Source organism: Elephantulus edwardii, unplaced genomic scaffold (genome assembly GCF_000299155.1).
Source record: "Elephantulus edwardii isolate Elephantulus edwardi_28Jun2011 unplaced genomic scaffold, EleEdw1.0 scaffold00045, whole genome shotgun sequence".
NCBI classification, from domain to species: Eukaryota; Metazoa; Chordata; class Mammalia; order Macroscelidea; family Macroscelididae; genus Elephantulus; species Elephantulus edwardii.
In genome coordinates, this window is record NW_006399795.1 from 13,040,436 (window position 1) to 13,050,071 (window position 9,636).

At 40.5% G+C, this 9,636-nt stretch overlaps 1 pseudogene; it reads right to left on the reverse strand.

The window, feature by feature from the left end:
* Positions 1–685: 685 nt before the first annotated feature.
* LOC102875775 lies at positions 686–1,086 on the reverse strand (annotated as a pseudogene).
* Positions 1,087–9,636: the final 8,550 nt, after the last annotated feature.

Consider the following 9,636-nt stretch of genomic DNA (forward strand, 5'->3'; position numbering starts at 1 on the left):
CACTCTGTCGGAGAAAGATGAGCAAGCTACTCTCACGTAACTTTCTGCCTCTGAAAAGCTACAGGAGGGTCAGTTATGGGCTGGTTCACTTGTAGACATGACAGTCCAGTTCACTGGATTCTGACTCACGGCCACAAGCTGGGGGTTGTCTGAAGTCATCAGTCTTTATGTAAGGAGCTGCCATCCAAAAGGCTCCACCACCAGGGCCCTTCCACTCCTACTAGGCCAGTGAGAATACCACAAACCTTTCTGAGGAAATCCTCAGACCTCCCAATTCCTTGCTGCTAATCCTTGTCTCCCTGTGTTTTTAATCCTTTATGAATAAATTGAAATAAGTTTGGTGGGGGTTTTCCCCAGGGTTGTACTGTGGAATTTTGTTTGTTTGTTTGTTTGTTTGTTTGTTTGTTTGTTTTATACTAGTTTATTTATGAAATTTGAATATGTTGTTTGTCAGACCAGATTCTTCCAATTTCTCTCACCCCCCCCCCACATCAAACTGTACATCTCCATAACTAATCACCACCACCACCACCACCCCGGCACATCCTCATCCCTCTGCTTCCACCCCCTCCCTCCTTAGATCTTCACACTCATTCTACAATAATGTATCGAGGCAGGAACTCTTTTAAAAAAAACAAACAAACAAAAACGACTAGAACAGCACAGGTTTGATACAGCTCTGATTTCATCGTCTCCTTACTGCACCATCAATGTTAGAAATCTGTCCCTTCAGCTGGCCCCACTGCTCGGGGTTTAGTGAAATATCTATTCTTCCGGGTTTCATCTCTTGAGGAAACCTTCTTTTCACCTTCTTGATCCATCCAATATTCTCTAATATCAATTAGGACTTTCCCTTTAAAGGCTCGCACACAGACATACCTCATTTTTCCAATCTGGAGGATGTTATCCTCTCTGCTGCTGCTCTGCTTGGAGGAGGACAGGGCTCAGGAGGTTTCCCCAGTCTTTTGCTTCTTTACAGGCTTTTCTGGAGCAACTTGCTTTTTTTCTCTTTAACTTTTTGTCAACTTCACTATCAGAATCACTGCCAGATGGGCTTGAAGAAACAAGTTCCTTTGATTTAGGCATTACTCTGCTCCTGAAGCCAAACAGCTGCCTGCTCCCTGGCTCCCAATTAGAGATAGGAACTCTTAGTGTTGGTGGGATTGTACAATGATCAAACCACTCTGGAAGGCCATTTGGCGCTTCCTCATAAAGCTGAACATAGAAATTCCATATGGCCCAGCTATTCCACTACTTGGAATATACCCTGAGAGAATGAGAACTGAGGCACCAACAGACTTGTACACCAATGTTCATAGCAGCATTATTCACCATCGCAAGAGCATAGAAAAGCCCATATGTCTAACCCAAATCGAATGAATTGACAAATTATGGTACATTCACATGATGGAATGCTACTCAACAACCAGGAGCAATGATTTTGTAAATTATTACTACCTTGGGAGGGACTGGAGAGCATTATGCTAAATCAACTAACTCAGTCCCAAAATTGATGAAGCGCATACACACACACACACACACACACACACACACACACACACACAAAGATATAAGTCAATGATAGGGTTGACAATGATGAGATACAGCTGGATACAGTTATCACTATCAACCCACCAAAGAGACAAGCATCCCAGTCCCAACGCCCCACCCATTGTCCTTCCAAGCCTCTGAAGAGTTTAGAAGAATTCAAACGTTGAATTCAAAAGCTAAAAACTCTACAGTGTTAGGGAGCTCTGGTGGCCCAGTGGCAAGAAGCTGCACTGCAATCCCAGAAGTATGCGGTTCGAATCCACCAGACGTTCTTCTGAAGAAGGAGGGGCAATCTCCTTCTGCACCAATTGGACGGTAGACACACACACACACACACACACACACACATTTTTTTTAAATAAAATAAAAGCTCTACAGTGTCGTTCTTGCTCCAGAAATCCACAGGGAGACTCTCTAGAAGCACACACTCCTTCTACTTCCTACACATTGTTCACTCACTTCCAGTTCTGAAACTCAGCAAGAAACTGAGCTGAGCGTGCAACCTCAGACCTGTCTTCTAAAGAAATGCTATCTGTAATTTCTTTCCCAAATATGGTGCACGCTTTATAACCTAGCTTCACCCTATGTTGATCAGTAGTTATTGTCAGACTGCTATTGAATGGACACCAAAGCATGCCAAGAATGCTATGTGTGTCACAGTAGAACAGTGTTGCATAGGGTCTTCAACAAGTTATTTTTCTGTTTTAGATCACTAGAATTTTCTTCACAAACACCTCTGGATGGACTTGAACCACTAACTTTTCAGCTATCAGTCAAGTGTGTTGACTGCACCATCCAGGCACTGCCAGGCAGAAGTGTGTTGTTGAAATTACTGAAAAAAATCTAGCATGAATGACCATACATGGTCTCACTTGGGTAGCGTGGTCACGAACCAGTAGGTTTTTATTGTCATCATACACAGGTGAGCATGGGTTGAAAAATCACTGTTGATCTCCAAAGCCTGTATTCCACAGTCTTTGCAGCATTCAAGGTCATATGTCCCAACTCCCAATCCTTCTTTGAGGAAGAAGCTCTGGTGGCCAAGTTATAACGAGCTGTGTTGCCAACCTAGCAGTTGCAGAAAGACAAACTATCTCCTGTGCAATTTACTGCCTCTGAAAACCCCCTGGAGGGTCAGCTACAGCTTCTAGCCAGATAGCACATAACAACAATCCTTCCTTGTTTCCAACGTCTACATTCCAATCAATGTACCTCAGCTGCATGTTTGATCAATCTCAGGTTGATTAGAGAAGTTGGTAAAAATCTTTCATTTCTTCATATTTGGCACTAATATAGCGTGTGTAAATGTGAATACTGGCTGAATTAATTCTTCTTCCTTGTAAGACTATAGGTATTACTCTAACATTAACAAAAAACAGAACTTGAAATGTTGGCGTTTTTCCCTCTTTTCTCCCTCTACCTCACTCCGTCTTCCTTTTCCCTCTCTCTCTCTCTCAGAACTGACTCATAGCTAACCCTTCATATATTTTTCTGAAGCTATAAATCACATGCCAGGAGATTGCCCATCTTTCTACCACAGAGCCACCAGAGAGGCCACCAGAGCTCTCAAATAGATCATATGGCTGTTTAATTCAAAATAGCCCAATACTAGTCCATTTCACTCCACCAATCCCTGAAGGGAGCTCTGGAGGCCTAGTGGCAAGAAGCTACACGGCAATCCCAAAAGCATGTCATTTGAGTCCACCAGCTGCTCTGCAGAAGGATAGGCAATCTCTTCCTGTGCGAAAACACAGGCACTTTCTTCCTGTCCTCTGAAAACCCACCATACAATCAGCTATGTGTCAATTTCAACAACGATCCCTAAGGGTGTTGACTTAGACCAGAAAACAGTCATTACAACAGAGTAAGGAAACAATGCAGGGTCTAAAATTAGGAAAAGTGTGTGTCAAGGATGTATCTTGTCTCCATATCTACTCTGTCTATATGCAAAACAGATTATTCAAGAGGAAGACTATAGCATCAGGCTTGGAGGAAGACTCATCAATAGGAGGACCTGAATGAAGCATTTGCTGCAGAAGGTCAAGGACTGCAGTTTCCAATATGGATTGAAGCACAACATCAAGAAAACAAAGAGTCTCACCAGTGGGCCAATTAGTAGCATCATAATAGATGGAGAAGAGATTAGGCTGTTAACAATTTCAGCTTGCTCAGTTCCACAATCAAAACTTGGCACTAATATCCAGGAAATCAAAAGATAAATTGCACTGGGAAAATTTGCTGTCAGGGACCTATCCAGATGTCAGCAGAGACTAAGATGGGCCTGATCCAGGCCATGGTTTTTGCAATTAATTGCTATGTCTCAGAGAGCTGAAAAATGACTAAGAATGATAGACAAAGAATAGATGCCTTTGAGTTATGGTGCTTAAAAGAGTCTTGAGAGTATCATGGACTGTCAAGAGAACAAAGAGGTCTGTCCTAGAGAAGGTAAAACCAAGTCGCTCCTTGGAGTTAATGATGTTGAAGTTCTGTCTCACATACTTGACATACATTGCCAGAAAGGACCAGGAAATCATTCTTGGAAGTATGGAGGGCTATTGCAGGAGAGAAGACTCTGGATGAGATGGACTGACATAGTAACTGGGGTTATAAGGGCAAGTATATCAGAAATGGTGAGATTCGCTCAGGATAGGACAGGGTTCAGAGCTATCGTGCATAGAGTTGCAATGAGTCATACGCAACAACAATACACTCCCTAAGAGCGCCCTGGTGGTATAGTCTATAGGGATTTCTACTGCTAAGACTGCAACTCTGATTATTTGACTCTATCAGCAACAACTCACAAGAATGATAGGCAATCTGCTCTCATGCAATTTACAGTCTCATAAACTCAATAGAAAGTCAGTTATGAGTCAATTCCTACTCAATGACAAAGAGGTTGGTAGTTGATATCAGGTGCCATCGAGTTGAGTACGACTTATAGCAACCCTATGAACAACAGATCTGAACCTTATCCTATCTTGTGCCATCCTCACACTTTTTGACACACTTGAGCCCATTGCAGCAATCCCTGTGTTCATTCAGTCCCTGTGTTCATCAGCCTGGTTGAGGATCTTCCTCTCTTTTGTCAACCTCCCACCTTTCCAAACATGATCTCCCTCTCCAAGGAATATCCTCTCCTAGCAATATTTCCAAAATATGGGCTTCATTACTTTTGCCTCCAAGTAGGACCCTGAATGCACTGTGTCCAAGACATATGTGTTTGTTATTTTGGCAATCCATGGGATATTCAGTACTCTTCCCCAAAACAATGAATAGTAATAACTATATTATATCTCTTTACACATTCCATTTCATTTCTGATGACTTCCAAATTTTATACATCCCGCATCTTTATTGAACAGGTATGGAGAAAGAATACAACCCTGACACACTACCTTCTCAATTTTAAACCATGTAGTGGTTCCCTGCTCTGTCTGTACAGCAGCCTCCTCCTGGTCCAGGTACAGGTTCTGCATGAATACAATTAGATGCTCTGGGATACCCATTCTTCTCAATATCAGTCACAGTTCGTTATGATCCACACAATCAAATGTCTATACATAGTGTGGCATCAGGATTGGAGGGAGACTCATCAATAACCTGCATTATGCATATGACACAACCTTGCTTGCTAAAAATGAGGAGGACTTGAAGCACTTGTTGCAGAAGATCAACACAGCCTTTAGTATGCATTGCAGCTCAATGCCAAAAAAACAAAGATTCTTACCACTGCACCAATAAGCAGCATCATGATGAATGGAGAGGAGACTGACACTGTCAACAGCTTCATCTTGCTTGGATCCACAATTAACACCCATGGTACCAACAGTCAGGAAATAAGGAGACACATTGCACTGAGAAAATCTGAAATTAGGGACCTCTCCAAATTATTGAGGAGAAATGATGTCAGTTTGAGGACAAGTATGTCTGATTCAGGCCATGATCTTTCCCTTTACTTGCTATGATCTGCGAGCTGGACAATAAATAAGCATAACAGAAAAAAATAATTGATGTCTTAGAGCTGTGGTGTTGGAGAAAAGCAATGAATATCCCCTAGACTGCCAAGAGAATGAACAGATATGTCTTGGAAAGGGTGCAACTGGAGTGCTCTTTGGAGACAAGAATGAGGAAGCTTCACCTCACATATTTTGGGCATGTTCCTTGGAGAGGGACATGATGCTGGGAAGGGTGGAGAGTTAGCAAAGGAAAGGAAGACCCTCAACAAAGTGGACTGACACGGGGACTGTCGTAATGGGCTCTTGTGTGTCAGGAAGTGTGAGGGTGGTCCAGAATAAACAGGGTAAAGATATTTTGTGCATAGGGTCATTATGAGTCATACTGAACTCAACAGCAACTAACAACAACATCCTTAATATTAATGGATATTAATGTTGTTGTCATGTACTGTTGAGTCAGAACCGACCCATAGCTGACCCTTTAGTGAGTTTTCAAAGGCATTAACTTCACAGGAGGAGATTCCTCATCTTTCTTCCCATGGAGCAGGTAGTAGATACAAACCATGAAATCTTTGGGATGGCATTACAGCTCCATTAGACCACCGGACCTCTCCTAATGAATATTAATAACATTCATTCACAAAAAGAAGCTATTTCTTCTTTCTTGAATCATGCCACATCACCAAAGGAAGATTCACAAGAGGTTTACTCCATCTTTGCCATTATGGTTGACTCTACCTTGAGGAGGCAGCTCGCCTCCAATTGTATTTTGAGTGCTTATAACAGAAAAAGCTCAGTTCTAGTAGTGTATCAGTGATCCACTGCTACTCATAAGGTTTTCCCCTGGCCAAAATTTGTAGGAATCATTTATCAGGTATTTCTTCCTTGTCTGTCTTAATCTAGAAGCTCTGTTAAGACCTGTAGATATTTTAACTACTGGTGGGATAGCATCCAATATCATAGGAAGCTAGAGTACAAGCTGCTAGAGTACACTAACCAGCAGATGACTGTTTGTCTTCTAAGAAATGTGGAAGACAGTTATCTGGCCAAGTTACTGGAAGATACCAATATTTTCTTGCTGTCAAAAAAAAAAGTGATCCAAGAATGTAGACATTGTCAAATAATATCATTAGTGTCCCACTCAAGTAAAATTTTGATTAAGATCATTCATAACAGGAAATTGCCAGAAGTTCAAGCGGGTTTATAAAAGGGCATAGCAAAAGTAGTAGCCATTAAGTGCCTTTGAGTTAACCATCAAGCATAGTGACCATAGGGGAAAAAAAGATAGGAGCGTTTCCCTGTCCATCCTGCCTCAACTACATGATCTCTCGTTGAGGGTTTTCCTCTCTTTCACTGACTACCTTTCCCAACACAATAGCATTTTTTTAAGAGCAGGCTCTTCCTGGAAACATGCCCAAAGTGTGTAAGAGAAAATGTCACAATTTTTGCCTCTAAGAAATACTCTGGTTGAACTTCCTATAAGACCTATTTGTTTGTTCTTTAGGCAGTCAAAGCTGAATTCAATACTCTTTGCCAAAATCATAATTCAAAGGCATCAATTCTTATTCAGTCTTCCTTATTCATTGTCCAGCTTTCATATATATAAGAAGCAATTGGAAAAATCCCACAGCATGGATCAAGGACAATTTAGTCTTTAAACTGGCATCATTGTGCTTTTAGTACTCGTAAGTCTTTAACAGATTTCCCCAATGCAACATGTCTTTTGATTTCCTGGATGTTGTCATCATGGATATTGACTGTGGATCCAAGTGAAATGAAATAGTTGACAACATCAACCTTCCCTCTGTCTATTATGACATTGCCTATTGTATTGGTCTAGTAGAGTGGAGTTTTGTTTTCTTAATGTTGATCTGTCATCCATATAGAAGGTTATAGTCTTTGACCTTCTGCAGAATGAGCCTCACGTCTTCTTTAGTTTCTGTAAGTAAAGATCATCTGCATAATGTGTGTTGTTGATGAGTCTTCCTTCAATCCCTTTGCCATATGCCGTATTCTGCTTTAACCAACAAGCAGCTGTCAGAAAAGAGTAAGATAGTACTGCATAGTTTAAAAATCAGGAAAGGTGTAGGTCAGGGTTATAGCCTTTCTCCATAGCTGTTCAAGCCTGTATGTGGAGTAAATCATTCAAGAAGCTGGACTGCAGGATGAAGAGGGTGACATCAAGATTGCAAGGAGACTCATCAACAACCTGCGTTATGCAGATGACAATACCTTGGTTGCAGAAAGTGAAAAAACCTTGAAGCCCATACTGCAGATAATCAAAGACTAAAACCTTTAATATGAGTTGCATCTCAACATCAAGAAAACAAAATACTCACCACTGGACTAATAAATAAAATTATGCTAGGCAGAGAAAAGACGGAGGTCATTAATTATTTCACTTGACTTGGCTCTGCAATCAACACTCATGATAGCAGCAGTCAAGAAACCAGAAGATGTATTGCATTGACAAAATGAGTTGTCAAGAACTTTTCCAAGGTCCTAAAGAACAATGATATCAGTTTAAAAACTAAGGTGTGCCTAACCTATGCCATGGTATTTTCACTTGCTTCCTATGCATATGAAAGTTGGATAATGAATAAGGATTACTGAGGAAGAATCTATACCTTTGAATTATGGCATTGGCAAAGAGTACTGAACATCCCATAGACTGTCAAAAGAACAAACAAATCTGTTTTCTAGGAAGTGCAACCAGAATACTGTTTAGAGACAAGGATGGTGAAACTTCATCTCACATTCTTTGAGTATATTTTCAGGAGGAACTGACATTATCCTGGGAAAGGTCAATGAAAGATAAGAAGCCCCTCCATGAGAAAGATTGTCCCAGTGCCTACTACAATGGATTGAGCATGACAGAGATCATGTGGATGGTGCAGGATAGGCAAGGTTCAAATCTGCTGTTCATAGGGTTGCTAGGAGTTGTAGTCAGTTGGACAGCAACCAACAAGGGTCCTTCTTTGTTTCCAACTTTTGCTTTCCAGTCACTAACTACAATTCATGCATCTTGATTGTGTGTTCAATCAATTTTAGAATGCAATAGATAGTAGAAGTCTTTAATTTCTTCACTTTTTGCTTTAGTGGTTAGTGTATACATTTCAATATTGTCTATATTAACAGCACTTCTTTGTATATATGTAGATAGTATCTTATCACTCCCAGTATTGCTCTTCAGTATAAATCTTTAATGATGCTTCTTTTTTTCAAATTTATTATTATTTTTACCATCATTCACCTTTATACACTTATTCATTATTTCCTTCATGGACATTTAGTTTTATGCAATCACCTCTATACATTGTCTTTTTTGGACTTACTCTTTTTGAAATGTATTTCAGGATAGATCTTGAAATGAATGCCAAACCATTTCTAGTCTAGTAGATCATGTGATTCACAATGGCCCATAGCAGTCCATCTCAGCTCACTAATGTCTAAGATGTCAATCTTTATGTGTTCCATTTCATTTTTTTAACAACATCCAGTTTTTCTAGACTCATACATTGTGCCTGCCATGTTCCAATTTTCATTGGATATTTGCAGCTCTTCTCTTCTTTTCAAATCTTGCCACAGCACTGGGTGAAAGCTTTACCTTCATCATTATGGCAGGCTCTATTTAGAGGCAAAAGTTCTTCCCAAGTTGCTCTTTTAGTGATCTACATTCAACACGAGGGGCTCATCCTCCAGCAGTATATCCAACTATGTTGTTCCTTTGTCTGTAAGAGTTTTTGAAGGCCTGTTATTTCAGAAGTAGATGGCCAGTCTTGCTTCTTAGCCTGTCTTAGTCTGCAAGCTCTGCTGAAACCTGTCCACCATGGGTGATGCTAATGGTATTTGAAATATTGTTGGCATAGCTTGTAGTGTTGCAGCAACACACAAGAAACCACGGGATAGTAGACTACTTTTTGAGGGATAGCATTATTAATATCAGATGGATCTTGGCTGAAAGCAAAGAATGCCAGAAAGCTATTTCCTGTGTTTTACTGGCTAAGCAAAGCAATTCAACTCTGTCGATAACAAATTATGAATATCCCTGCAAAGAATGTAAATTCCAAAACACTTCATTGTGCTCACATAATACTTGGCATAGACCAAGAAGGAGTCATAAAAAAAA